Raw genomic sequence first — 13063 nt, 5'->3', positions numbered from 1 at the left:
GGTCACGCGGTTCCAGACTGAAAGGCTATTTACAATTTCTACAGAAACCAGATGGCAGTTATAAGAGTCGAGGGACATGAAAGGGGAGCAGTGGTTAGGAAGGGAGTGAGACAGGGTTGTAGCCTCTCCCCGATGTTATTCAATCTGTATATTGAGCAAGCAGTGAAGGAAACAAAAGAAAAATTCGGAGTAGGTATTAAAATCCATGGAGAATAAATAAAAACTTTTAGGTTCGCTGATGACATTGTAATTCTGTCTGAGACAGTATAGGACTTGGAAGAGTAGTTGAACGGAGTGGACAGTGTGTAGAAAGGATGATATAAGATGAACATCAACAAAAGCAAAACGAGGATAATGGAATGTAGTCGTTTTAAGTTGGGTGACGCTGAAGGAATTAGATTAGGAAATGAGACACTTAAAGTAGTAAAGGAGTTTTGCTATTTGGGGAGCAAAATAACTGATGATGGCCGAAGTAGGGAGGATATAAAATGTAGACTGGCAATGGCAAGGAAAGCGTTTCTGCAGAAGAGAAATTTGTTAACATCGAGTATAGATTTAAGTGTCAGGAAGTCGTTTCTGAAAGTATTTGTATGGAGTGTAGCCATGTATGGAAGTGAAACATGGAGGATAAATAGTTTGGACAAACAGAGAATAGAAGCTTTCGAAATGCGGTGCTACAGAAGAATGCTGAAGATTAGATAGGTAGATGACATAACTAATGAGGAGGTATTGAATAGAATTGGGGAGAAGAGGAGTTTGTGGCACAACTTGACTAGAAGAAGGGATCGGTTGGTAGGGCATGTTCTGAGGCATCAAGAGATGACCAATTTAGTATTCGAGGGCAGCGTGGAGGGTAAAAATCGTAGACGGAGACCAAGAGAGGAATACACTAAGCAGATTCAGAAGGATGTAGGATGCAGTAGGTACTGGGAGATGAAGAAGTTTGCACAGGATAGAGTAGCATGGAGAGCTGCATCAAATTAGTCTCAGGACTGACGACCACAACAACAATAACAGGCTAAAGTCGGAGAGTGACAATTCTCTCCCACATTGTCCTCGATCAATCCTCGCTGCAACACGGTCGCCAATTTAATCTGCATTTGACCATAAGTATGAGGGTCCTACACCAATACATTCCATATCACATGATGAAACAGGGCGAGCTGCGTCTGCAACTGCTGTTCAGCGAAGATTTTACCGCACCAATCTTACCCAAGGTGTCCATCCAAATGCAAAAGATCTCTCCAGATGCTACATGTCGAAGAGGGTAGCACCCCTTATTGGTGTATAATATGCATGAGAGTGTTGCAGTATATAACAGACAGTTAAGAAGAAATGTGTGGTTTATTCATGATGGAGCTCCAATCAGATGGAACTTGAAAAATGTCACGTAAATCAACTGTACTATCAATCATGAAGTATTGTTCAACTGTCTGCAATCAGTACCAGAAAGGTACTGAAATGAACATGGAGGATAAACACACACACCTATGGCTCAATGGGTCTGCACCAAAAAATGCTACACTGTTAAAGTCATATGATTTCTGACATGCAGGATATATTTGTCCAACATCAGACATACAACCACCCTGCATGTGTCATACTCCAATCACTACGGTGAAAAACTTTAGAATGATAAAACTACTTCCTTCTGCAGTATTTTGGCATCCTAGGAAGGCATCTTCAGTGTACATCCGCCACTCGAGCTGCTTATAAAACAACTAGAATGAAGTCAGGAGACTGCTATTCTGCCTCTTAGGAAATTAATTGTTTTTATATGTCTTTTTAAGTCGGAAAACGTACGTACCCTCAATCACAATTCCCATGTCAGTCACACTTATTATTATTAGTAGTAGTAGTATCGGTTTTGACAGATGTGGCTATGTGTCACTAGGAAATGAAGTGGCCGTGCGGTTCTAGGCGCTCCAGTCTGTAACCGCGTGACCGCTACGGTCGCAGCTTCGAATCCTGCCTCTGGCATGGATGTGTGTGTTGTCCTTAGGTTAGTTAGGTTTAAGTAGTTCTAAGTTCTATGGGACTTACGACCTCAGCAGTTGAGTCCCATACTGCTCAGAACCATTTGAACCATTTTTTGAAATGGGGCGATGAAAACCAGCATGAAAATTTTCGATAGCTGTTACACTGAGGTACCGCCCACGCCCTGCTGCAAGAAGATGTACACGAAGAAGCAGTAACTTCATGTGAGGGTGTAAGCACCATGATCAATAGCCAAAGGAGATGCAACAGTTTTATTGCTGTTTACAGGTCTGGTTCCATCCCTCTTACACGAACAAGTCCTAATCTGATGTTTTGCTCATGTTTAGGACAATGTGGTAATTTTGTCATAACGGCATGTCTCTTAAGTACACACCCCTCACACTATTAAAGGTGATACATGTGTCATCGGTCCATTCTCCAACAGAACAATCTAGGGAATGACTTAAACATGATAAACGCATGGAGTCTTCTCCTTAATACTTAAGGAATAAAATTGCTTGTGAGAGCCAACCGTAATTCGGTGAAATCTGTATTCGACTGCATATGTGAAAACACAGTTATGGATTGGGATACATACGTTTCGTCTGCTTTGATGTGGTGCCTGTATGTAATAGTTATGTTGCCTCTGTTGAAGTATGTGTTACGAAAACGCACGTAGTTTACAGGGGGAGGGGAAGTAGGAGAGTTCAAATTGAATGCAGCACAATCTTTAAGCTTTTCTCCGTATTGAGTGTTCGCTTATCCCCAACCCACCTCAATTCTCTCGCATTTCATGGTACTTTTTCTCTAATTTTATGTATTATCAATTAATTTACGTGATTTGCAAGGTGGTTTTGCTAATTAACATATTTCGTAGTGTTTCTCTCATTTTTACGTATTTCCCATCAATTTGTCGTAATTACACCAGGTTTTATTCGATTTTTACCAATTTCAAGTCATTTTTCATATTTTTCGATATTTTTCCATATGTATATGCTCGTATTGTTGGCATACCAATGCGTTGTTTAATTTTATACGAGGATATTTGCGTGTCCTATACACAAGTCTACTCAAAATCATAAAAATTCCGCTCTTTTTGCATTCTGAATAGAAAGATAATTAAAAGTATAGTAAGACTCGCCTTGTACCTGGATGAGACTCAGCGAGTGTTGCAGATTGGAAACTTGTAGTCTGGAAACAAATCCGTTTACTGCTATGATACATGAAAGAGCTTGCCTGTGGACTCATGTAGCGATGCACCTGATAGGAACTCAAAGTCTGGCACAACTCTACACTTTCATCTGACTTCCACTCTATCATGTAGGGATTTGCAACCGGGAGCTGACTGTGTACAGAATTGATTTCTGCTGCTGCTCTGATATATTTTTCCCGTAAGTACATGCTCTTATTGCTTACCAGATGATCTTCGCTACTTTTGTGTACACCTTCCATCTTTGATAAACTCCCAAAACCATATCAGGACATCTACAAACTGTAAATTTCGGGTATCTTTTTTATCCTAGTAATAAGTTATTCGTTAGTTGACAGTGCATCACCTGCACTTAGCATCCTGGAATGTGAGAGATTCCCTTCCCAATACCTACAGAGTGCGCACCTTCAGCAACGTCATTTATAGACGAACAGTTAGCAAGTTATGCATTCGAACCACAACCGTTGCCGCTGACAGCTCTAGACACATAAAATTATGCATGCATATTACCAATCACGAAGTTTCGATTTTAACCGCTTTTACATTATTTCCGAAGTCCCACATCCCAACAAATAGCGAAATCCTCTTCGCAAAACGATTCTGCGGGGGACGTAATCACATTTATGCCACACATTTCTTGTTAATCATCTGTTATGTCACCACAACACTCTCGTGTCTCCTATACACCGATAAGGCGTGATAATCTCCTTGGCATTTGTGCATTTGGATGGGTGCTTGGGTAAGATTGGTGCAAACAGCCTTTGCTGAATAGTAGTTATGGACACAGCTCGCTCTACTCCTTCAAGTGATGTGGAATGTAATGATTGTAGGACCCCATACTTCTGATCAGTTACAGAGCAAATTTGCGACCGTATTGCAGGCAGGATTGGTCAAGGACAGTGTACGAGGGAACTGTCAGTCTCCGACTTTATCCTACGAATGCGAAAATACTTTGTGACGCCTATCCACACAAGGAAAGATGCCCAGTCATAATTGTAAATTCTGCACTATGTTCGATGTGCTGGAAATATGTAGATGACCTAATTGCATCGCTATAGGACGCTGTCTAGTATATTTTGATGTACACTCCTGGAAATGGAAAACAGAACACATTGACACCGGTGTGTCAGACCCACCATACTTGCTCCGGACACTGCGAGAGGGCTGTACAAGCAATGATCACACGCAAGGCACAGCGGACACACCAGGAACCGCGGTGTTGGCCGTCGAATGGCGCTAGCTGCGCAGCATTTGTGCACCGCCGCCGTCAGTGTCAGCCAGTTTGCCGTGGCATACGGAGCTCCATCGCAGTCTTTAACACTGGTAGCATGCCGCGACAGCGTGGACGTGAACCGTATGTGCAGTTGACGGACTTTGAGCGAGGGCGTATAGTGGGCATGCGGGAGGCCGGGTGGACGTACCGCCGAATTGCTCAACACGTGGGGCGTGAGGTCTCCACAGTACATCGATGTTGTCGCCAGTGGTCGGCGGAAGGTGCACGTGCCCGTCGACCTGGGACCGGACCGCAGCGACGCACGGATGCACGCCAAGACCGTAGGATCCTACGCAATGCCGTAGGGGACCGCACTGCCACTTCCCAGCAAATTACGGACACTGTTGCTCCTGGGGTATCGGCGAGGACCATTCGCAACCGTCTCCATGAAGCTGGGCTACGGTCCCGCACACCGTTAGGCCGTCTTCCGCTCACGCCCCAACATCGTGCAGCCCGCCTCCAGTGGTGTCGCGACAGGCGTGAATGGAGGGCCGAATGGAGACGTGTCGTCTTCAGCGATGAGAGTCGCTTCTGCCTTGGTGCCAATGATGGTCGTATGCGTGTTTGGCGCCGTGCAGGTGAGCGCCACAATCAGGACTGCATACGACTGAGGCACACAGGGCCAACACCCGGCATCATGGTGTGGGGAGCGATCTCCTACACTGGCCGTACACCACTGGTGATCGTCGAGGGGACACTGAATAGTGCACGGTACATCCAAACCGTCATCGAACCCATCGTTCTACCATTCCTAGACCGGCAAGGGAACTTGCTGTTCCAACAGGACAATGCACGTCCGCATGTATCCCGTGCCACCCAACGTGCTCTAGAAGGAGTAAGTCAACTACCCTGGCCAGCAAGATCTCCGGATCTGTCCCCAATTGAGCATGTTTGGGACTGGATGAAGCGTCGTCTCACGCGGTCTGCACGTCCAGCGCGAACGCTTGTCCAACTGAGGCGCCAGGTGGAAATGGCATGGCAAGCCGTTCCACAGGACTACATCCAGCATCTCTACGATCGTCTCCATGGGAGAATAGCAGCCTGCATTGCTGCGAAAGGTGGATATACACTGTACTAGTGCCGACATTGTGCATGCTCTGTTGCCTGTGTCTATGTGCCTGTGGTTCTGTCAGTGTGATCATGTGATGTATCTGACCCCAGGAATGTGTCAATAAAGTTTCCCCTTCCTGGGACAATGAATTCACGGTGTTCTTATTTCAATTTCCAGGAGTGTATATGGACGAATGACGTAGCGCACAGTCATCTATCTGCATTCGCAATCTGGCATATGGTACTTGCAGAGTAGTGGTGGGGTGATTTAGTGATGATACAAAAATTGGGAACGAATCTGCTGTATCATTGGCTGGCATTGAAATTATGGAACAACTGACAAAACTGCTAAAAATGGTGTGCTTTCAACGGTTGTGCATATTAGTACATGGTCCCATATCAATGATGTCTTTCCCATCACATCCGTCCACTGGTACGCTGTTATAAACAGAGTGTCCCCACCCAACAAAGCGAGAGATGAAGAGAGCCGTGCTGGAGCACTCGATATCTGCTACTTGTCACAATGGAACATGGGATAAATGTACAGATCATTATGCTCAGACAGTTGTTAGGAAGCGTTCCTCAATTCTGCAGACTCGTCCGATTCCCATATGCTACAACGCCCTCCAAATTTTTCTACCATCCTGTGTGATGTGGGAGGTGCATAGTTTATACCATGTGACATTCAGCTTTTGTAATAGCCAGTCTATCGAAATATGTTAATGTCAGTTTAGCACCTGACATAGACCTTGAAGTCATAGCAGAAAAACAAAGTGTGTGGTGGTGTACGAAGCTGTAGTCGTAAACTGCTTGGATGTGTTACAGCTGCAAGAAACTGCTTATGAAGGTACAATACACTAAACCTCTTTGTGACTCATAGGCTGTTGGATACGGTCTTACCCAAGTACAGTCGACAAAACTCTTCGTAGGTCTGTGCAAACGACTTCGACGACTGGCCACCGGTTCCAGTGGAGCGATATGTGTATATGTAATATGCTCGATGTCAGTCCGCAGATGGTATTGTTTTTCGATGTAGCGGAAGAGAGAGAGACGTGGTAAAATCTTATAGGAGGTTCTATTACAAGCAGTGGTATAACTGGTTAAGGTTTGGCTGCAGACAGTTCTCTCAAAACTACACTGCTTTTGCTCATAAAACTAATAAAAATCGGCTGTATCTATTCTCGTGGAATCATGACTTTTTATTATTATCATCGCGATTACGTGTTTAAAACTAGCTGTTCCTGCAACTCCTGTGTTATTTCATACTTCATAACCTCAAATTGCCGGCCGCGGTGGTCTCACGGTTCTAGGCGCGCAGTCCGGAACCGTGCGACTGCTACGGTCGCAGGTTCGAATCCTGCCTCGGGCATGGATGTGTGTGATGTCCTTAGGTTGGTTAGGTTTAAGTAGTTCTAAGTTCTAGGGGACTAATGACCACAGCAGTTGAGTCCCATAGTGCTCAGAGCCATTTGAACCATCTAATTACAAACTAAACACCACTTGAATTATAGCTTGTTGTGGAACTTCGAAATGGTAATGTTTTTTCCCGGCATATGAGTAGATTGTGTGAAACAGGCAGCGATGATTAGTTCGTGAGCGCCCGTTGAGGAGGACACAGATGCAACTGCTACTCCCTCTGCAAAATTTTTTGGATGACGATTTTCCCCTATGACATGTTGATCATGAGTGCTGTTTTTTTCACAATTTCGATGAGTAATTAGAACCGTGAAGCATTTTCCATTAGTTACGCTAGCTTGTATTGCCTTCGATTACCTGGGCTGCAGAATGATTGTCAAACAGGTGTCTGTAGCGAACGCTGGTGTCGAACAGCTATAGATACATTCCTCAGCTGTATGGTTACATGTAATACACTTATTAATCTCCTCTCTGTCAAACACCAGCATCTCTTCAGTTGAACACTCTTCCCAGAAAAAAAATAAAAAATAAAAAAATAAAAATAAAATAAAAAAAATAAAAAATAAAATAAAAATAGTACCTTTCACTCTACCCTTTTTTCCCTTCAGATTATAGGTGAAGGATGGAGTTTGACTACGTCTGCCACTAGTTTCCAGTCGAATTGGGAAATTTGATCGGAGCAGGATAATACCAGTGGAATGGTATCATCATTTTTTGAGATGCATTGCGCTTTTAAGCGCTCCTTGTGTAGCGCTGTGCATGTAGTTGTGTTATTAGGACCAATCTTTATTGATTAATTACGTAATTAGGGTCGTTCTCTACTTCCGTTTCGCAACAAAAATAAAGTACAACAAACTAACCTTCCTCTCTTGCATCTGGACAGTTTCCGTGTGTTGAGGGGTGTACTTGGCTTTCGTGTCTAGAAGTACCAGGGCTCGAGTCCCAGAAAGTACACCGCCAGGGGGGGGGGGGGTTCAGGACGGACGTCAACACAGCACGAGCAATTGAGTAACTTCTCCAGCTCTGTGTCGAAATTTTATGACGCATTAGCAGCTAAGACGTTTTCCCGCTCTCCCACAGATGGCACATGCGTTTCTGTCGAAGACAGTGTATGCTGCTTTCACTCGGTATATAACATCTTTTTCACGGAAAAGGTGTGATGTCACAGATCATATCATACAGCTACGTAAGCACAGTATTCGCGATTAGTAGAATGATGTAGTGGTTAAGGTGGTCAGTTTCTAATTCGCAGGTACGGGGTTCGAATCTTGTCGCTTTCATGAAATTTAGTTCGTGGTAGGAGAACAACGGGAACTAGTAAGTATTTTTAATTTTTAGGAATTCGTAAGTATATAACCGAGTATGTAGTGGACTTAAACGCTGGACTACGTCTACACCGCCAATCTTGCACCACTTTTTTTCTTTATGTATTGTGATTCCTGCTTATCATTAGAAAAAAATAATGTCTTCTTTGAGCTTTCTTCGGAATGTGGATAGCGCCGGAAAGTAAATAAAGAGAACACAAATTAATATGACGCTTTTTCTATACGTAACTTTGATGCCTTTATCGGCACTGACGTCATGTACCATGTGACAAGAAAAAAATTGCTTTCATGTTTGTCTCAGTCTTTTTGGTCGTAAAACAATTTAAAATCAAGAGTGAGTTTAACGACTGAAAAAAGTGAAATAGACAGCCTAGTTTTTATGTATAATATGCTCCTCTTTCATTCATAAAAAAAGAGATAAGACAAACGAATTTCGCTCTTCTTCGACGGAAAACAAAACGTCCATTTGTGATAAACAAAACTTTTTCCCCGATAACACAATAATTCACTAACGTGTCCTGTTTCCGGCTTCATCTACGATTACATTTAGCCGCCGGGGAGGCGACAAGTTTCCGGATGACTTATTCTGCGACAACTCTTCCCATTCGCCATGAGCTGCTTCGGAGAGCGCTCGCTTGATTGGCGGTGCTGGTGTTCTATACCTAATAATATTCTCCATCCCTGCCCATATGTGCTATACGGGACTGAGGTCAGCACCTTTGGGAGGCTAGTCCTACAGATCAAGGTCTCCGTTCATCTGAAACAAGTACTTTTCACAGTTCGCGGTGTGGACAGAGGAACGATTATGTTATAAGTTTATTCTGTCTCCCAAAAATCTCAGACGAACAAAAGGCAACATTACATTCTCCATTATATCGCAATCGTAATGACCAGATAATGGACAGTCCATTTGCCACTGAACGCCACAATCAGTTGCTGATATCCATCCACACACTGTGACAGCAGTTCGGCCACACCTTTGCCTCCGATGACCATATTTGCTGTCTAATCTCTCTCCACTTTGTCGATATACATGGACTGAAGTATTTGGTGTAGTACGAGGGCAATCCCAAAAGTAAGAAGAATGTGTGTGAAATCTTATGGGACTTAACTGCTAACGTCATCAGTCCCTAAGCTTACACACTACTTAACCTAAATTATCCTAAGGACAAACACACACACCCATGCCCGAGGGAGGACTCGAACCTCCTCCAGGACCAGCCGCACAGTCCATGACAGCAGCGCCTCAGACCGCTCGGCTAATTCCGCGCGGCCCAAAAGTAAAGTCTGTTGTTCGTTTTATAAGTACAGAGCTCTGTATAGCAGTTGGTCACACTGTTATGAAGAGTGCTTCACACGCTGTGTGTGTAAACATGCGCACGCCGCGTTGAGGCGCTCAGTCTCGGCTCGTCAGCCTTTGACAATGGAGCTCCCGCTGGATGTTACCGATAAGTGCGAATTGCGCGCAGTTATTCGGTTTTTGAACGCAAAGGGCACTGCGCCGATTGAAATCCATCGCCAATTGACGGAAGCGTATGGTGAGTCGTGCATGGATGTCAAAAATGTTCGTAAGTGGTGTAGAGAGTTTGCAGCTGGTCGGACCGAAATTCACGACGAACAAAGGAGCGGGAGACCGTCAATTTCTGAGGAGACAGTGTTGAAGGTTGAGCAAAGCATGCGGGAAGATCGGCGGATCACCCTGGATGATCTCTGCACGTTGGTCCCTGAGGTTTCCCGAAGCACCGCTCACAGAATTTTAACGGAAACATTGAACTACCGGAAGGCGTGCGCAAGATGAGTGCCACGCATGCTGACTGAGGACCGCATGCGGCATAGAGTTGATGCTTCCCGCGCATTTCTTCACCGCCTTGCAGCCGAACAGGACAACTTTCTGGACTCAATTGTCACCGGTGACGAAACCTGGGCATACCACTTTACACCTGAGACCAAGCAACAATCACGCCAGTGGCGGCATCCGTCTTCGCCAAAGCCGCGAAAATTCAAACAAACACAGCAAGCCGGTAAAGTCATGACAAATGTTTTTTTGGATCGGAAAGGGGTATTGCTGATCGACTTTATGCCCACTGTGACCACAATTAACGCTGACAGGTACTGTGAGACTCTGAAAAAACTCAAACGGGCAATTCAGAACCGGAGAAGAGGAATGTTGAGCAAGGATGTACACATTCTCCATGACAACGCTCGCCCACACATCGCTATGAAAACCGTTCCTCTCCTGCAACAGTTTCAGTGGAACATAATCACCCACCCACCCTATAGTCCTGTCTAGGTTAAAAGAACATTTGGCCGGAAAGCGATTCGGCTCCGACGACGAGGTGAAAGAAGAGGTTCATAACTTTCAGACATGGGCATACAAAAGCTGCCACAGATTCTACAAAAATGCGTCGACAGAAACGGTGATTATGTCGAAAAATAGCTAAATGTTCAAGCTGTAAACTGATGTAAACCATTGTAGAAATAAACAGGTCTATGTACTTATAAAAAATAGGATACCTTACTTTTGGGATTACCCTCGTAGGAAACACCTTCTTGGCCGTTAATATAACTTGCTCCCAGTAGGAAAGTGGTTTCCTTCATATGCCAGATCAAAGTTTAGTCTGGCAGCCTTATGTTGGTCCTTCAGCATGTTATTAACTGCTGATTTTCGTCCATAACTTCGCTTCTCGTTGAAACGACGACGAATAGTCGACCAGCTCACACTTAATTGAAGAATGTTGCTAATTTCTGTGCTAGTCCTGAAAGGGTCTTCATCTCTGCACTGCAGTGTACTATTATCCTAATGCTCTGTCGTAGTCCACGGACGTCCAGGTCGATGACCACGCTCGACACGGCCTGCCTGCTCCACCCTATTCACCTACAGACGTATCGTAGATTTCCTATATCCTAGAGCACGGGAAATTGCGCTGATACAGTACCCATCTTCATAAAGGGCAAAATGGGAACGTCGTCAAATTCCTTGAACTGTGACGTAAGGTAACGACCCACTGACATGTGAGAAGGAGAAGTGCTGCACAAGGCGGAGAGTACTTCCTTCGTCTCTGAAGTCATTCCCGGCTATACGCTTTGAAAAAATATTTAGTGAATTAGTTCCTTGTGAGTATTGTTTAGGTAACCGTTTAAATTCATTTTTACTGGAAACGTCGTACGTACTAATAATAATGGCACCGTTTTCAGAGATTATAGGTAAAATTTAGATTGATTTAATTATGCAGATCATGTTGCTCCGTCTCGTACTTTAGTCAACAGTCTTAACTCGCATATTTCACCACAGAAATTTGTAACGGCGCTTCATGCAAGTGAGAGGATAGTGGAGTGGGTAAAGCTGTCAGTTTATAATCTTTTGTTAACAGGTTCGTATTCTCCCGCTTCTAAAAATTTTAATTCGTTGTAAACAAAGAATTATTGCTTTAGGGGGACAACGCCAATTTTAACGTTCAAAGTACTCGTGGTATTGTAAATGTTTGTGCGTATGGATTCCAGTGATCACTGGAGGAAGGCGAGGACAAACGGTCTCCCTTGGTTTCCCTATTACAAATACACCTTAGTTTGAGGGTGAACTCAGCCTTTGGTTGTTAATGGTTTTGTATTTTTAGCAGTACCATACCTTTAGATGCTACACTCAGCTGATTGCTGCTTACGATGTTTTAATGTTAAACTAAATTCCTTCGCCAACGAGTATGTGAAAACAAATTTTCTTACCAGCGCTGAATAGCGGTTTGTGAAGGGATTACTGGCCACATTTCGCTGGTAAGAAGGACAAAAGTTTACTGAGCAGAAAACTAATCTGCCAGAAGGGAAGGACGAACAAAATGAAACGTCTCATATTGAGAGGTCATGTGACTTTCATTTCAGTGATTACAAAATCAAGTGAAACGAAGAATGAAGTTGGCAGTACGAAAACACTGTTGGTCTCAGTATGAGGTTGCCGTTCATGTGGTCTGAAATGATGCAGAGTCGGTTTGGGCCACGAATATTCGGAACTATTAAATTCTGGAATTCGTATTGCTTGCCCACGAAATTCCTGTTGCAGTATATTTGTAGAGCCCAATAAGTCAAGTGCGTATTTTCCGGCGAGTAAAAGCAGTGGTAAACGGCCTTCGCTGTATCAGTTTATTGAAGCTGGTGTTCCAACAGAGTTAGAATTTCTCTTTGCCGGCTACGTGTAAGGTGTCTCAGTCAGATGTCAGTTGTGCAGCGCTGGAATACTGTTCTGTACTGTTGAAATGGATACTACAGTTAGAGTAATTACGAGAAAACGTTAACTTGGACCACGTAAAATGAGTTTATTGCATTGGCAAACAGTTGATATTCAGCAATATTTTCTTCCTTGTACTATTTGAAGTATGTGTTATGTATCAGATCATCTGGAGAGAATGGGCGTGACATTTAACAGACGACATTAACATCCTATGCTTTGAAAGTGGTGTTTACCGCCAGTTCTAGCATTCTGCAAGCGTCGTTGCTAAGCGCAAATAAGTGAAGTAGTGCAATGCAATTTCCGTTATGAAATAACTTCTTCATCAGTTATTTTAGTCTTAATGAATCTACGAATAATTGGAGATATCCGATATTATCTTGAAAAGTATTCTCTACACTTGGAAAGAACTAAATAACTACTTGTTACGGTCCACTTTCCACAGATCGCCGCAGTCATTTGCTGTGAACTAAATATTTACTTGCAACTGCTTCAAAAAATGACCAGGAAGCAACAAATGCTCTATTGAGGCAGAAGTGTAGCAGCAGTGGGATGAGGAAGTTAATAGCGATAATGGCAGTAATAATGGAAATATT

This window comes from Schistocerca nitens, chromosome 9 (assembly GCF_023898315.1).
Source record: "Schistocerca nitens isolate TAMUIC-IGC-003100 chromosome 9, iqSchNite1.1, whole genome shotgun sequence".
In the NCBI taxonomy this organism is placed as follows: domain Eukaryota; kingdom Metazoa; phylum Arthropoda; class Insecta; order Orthoptera; family Acrididae; genus Schistocerca; species Schistocerca nitens.
This window is presented reverse-complemented; position numbering follows the sequence as displayed.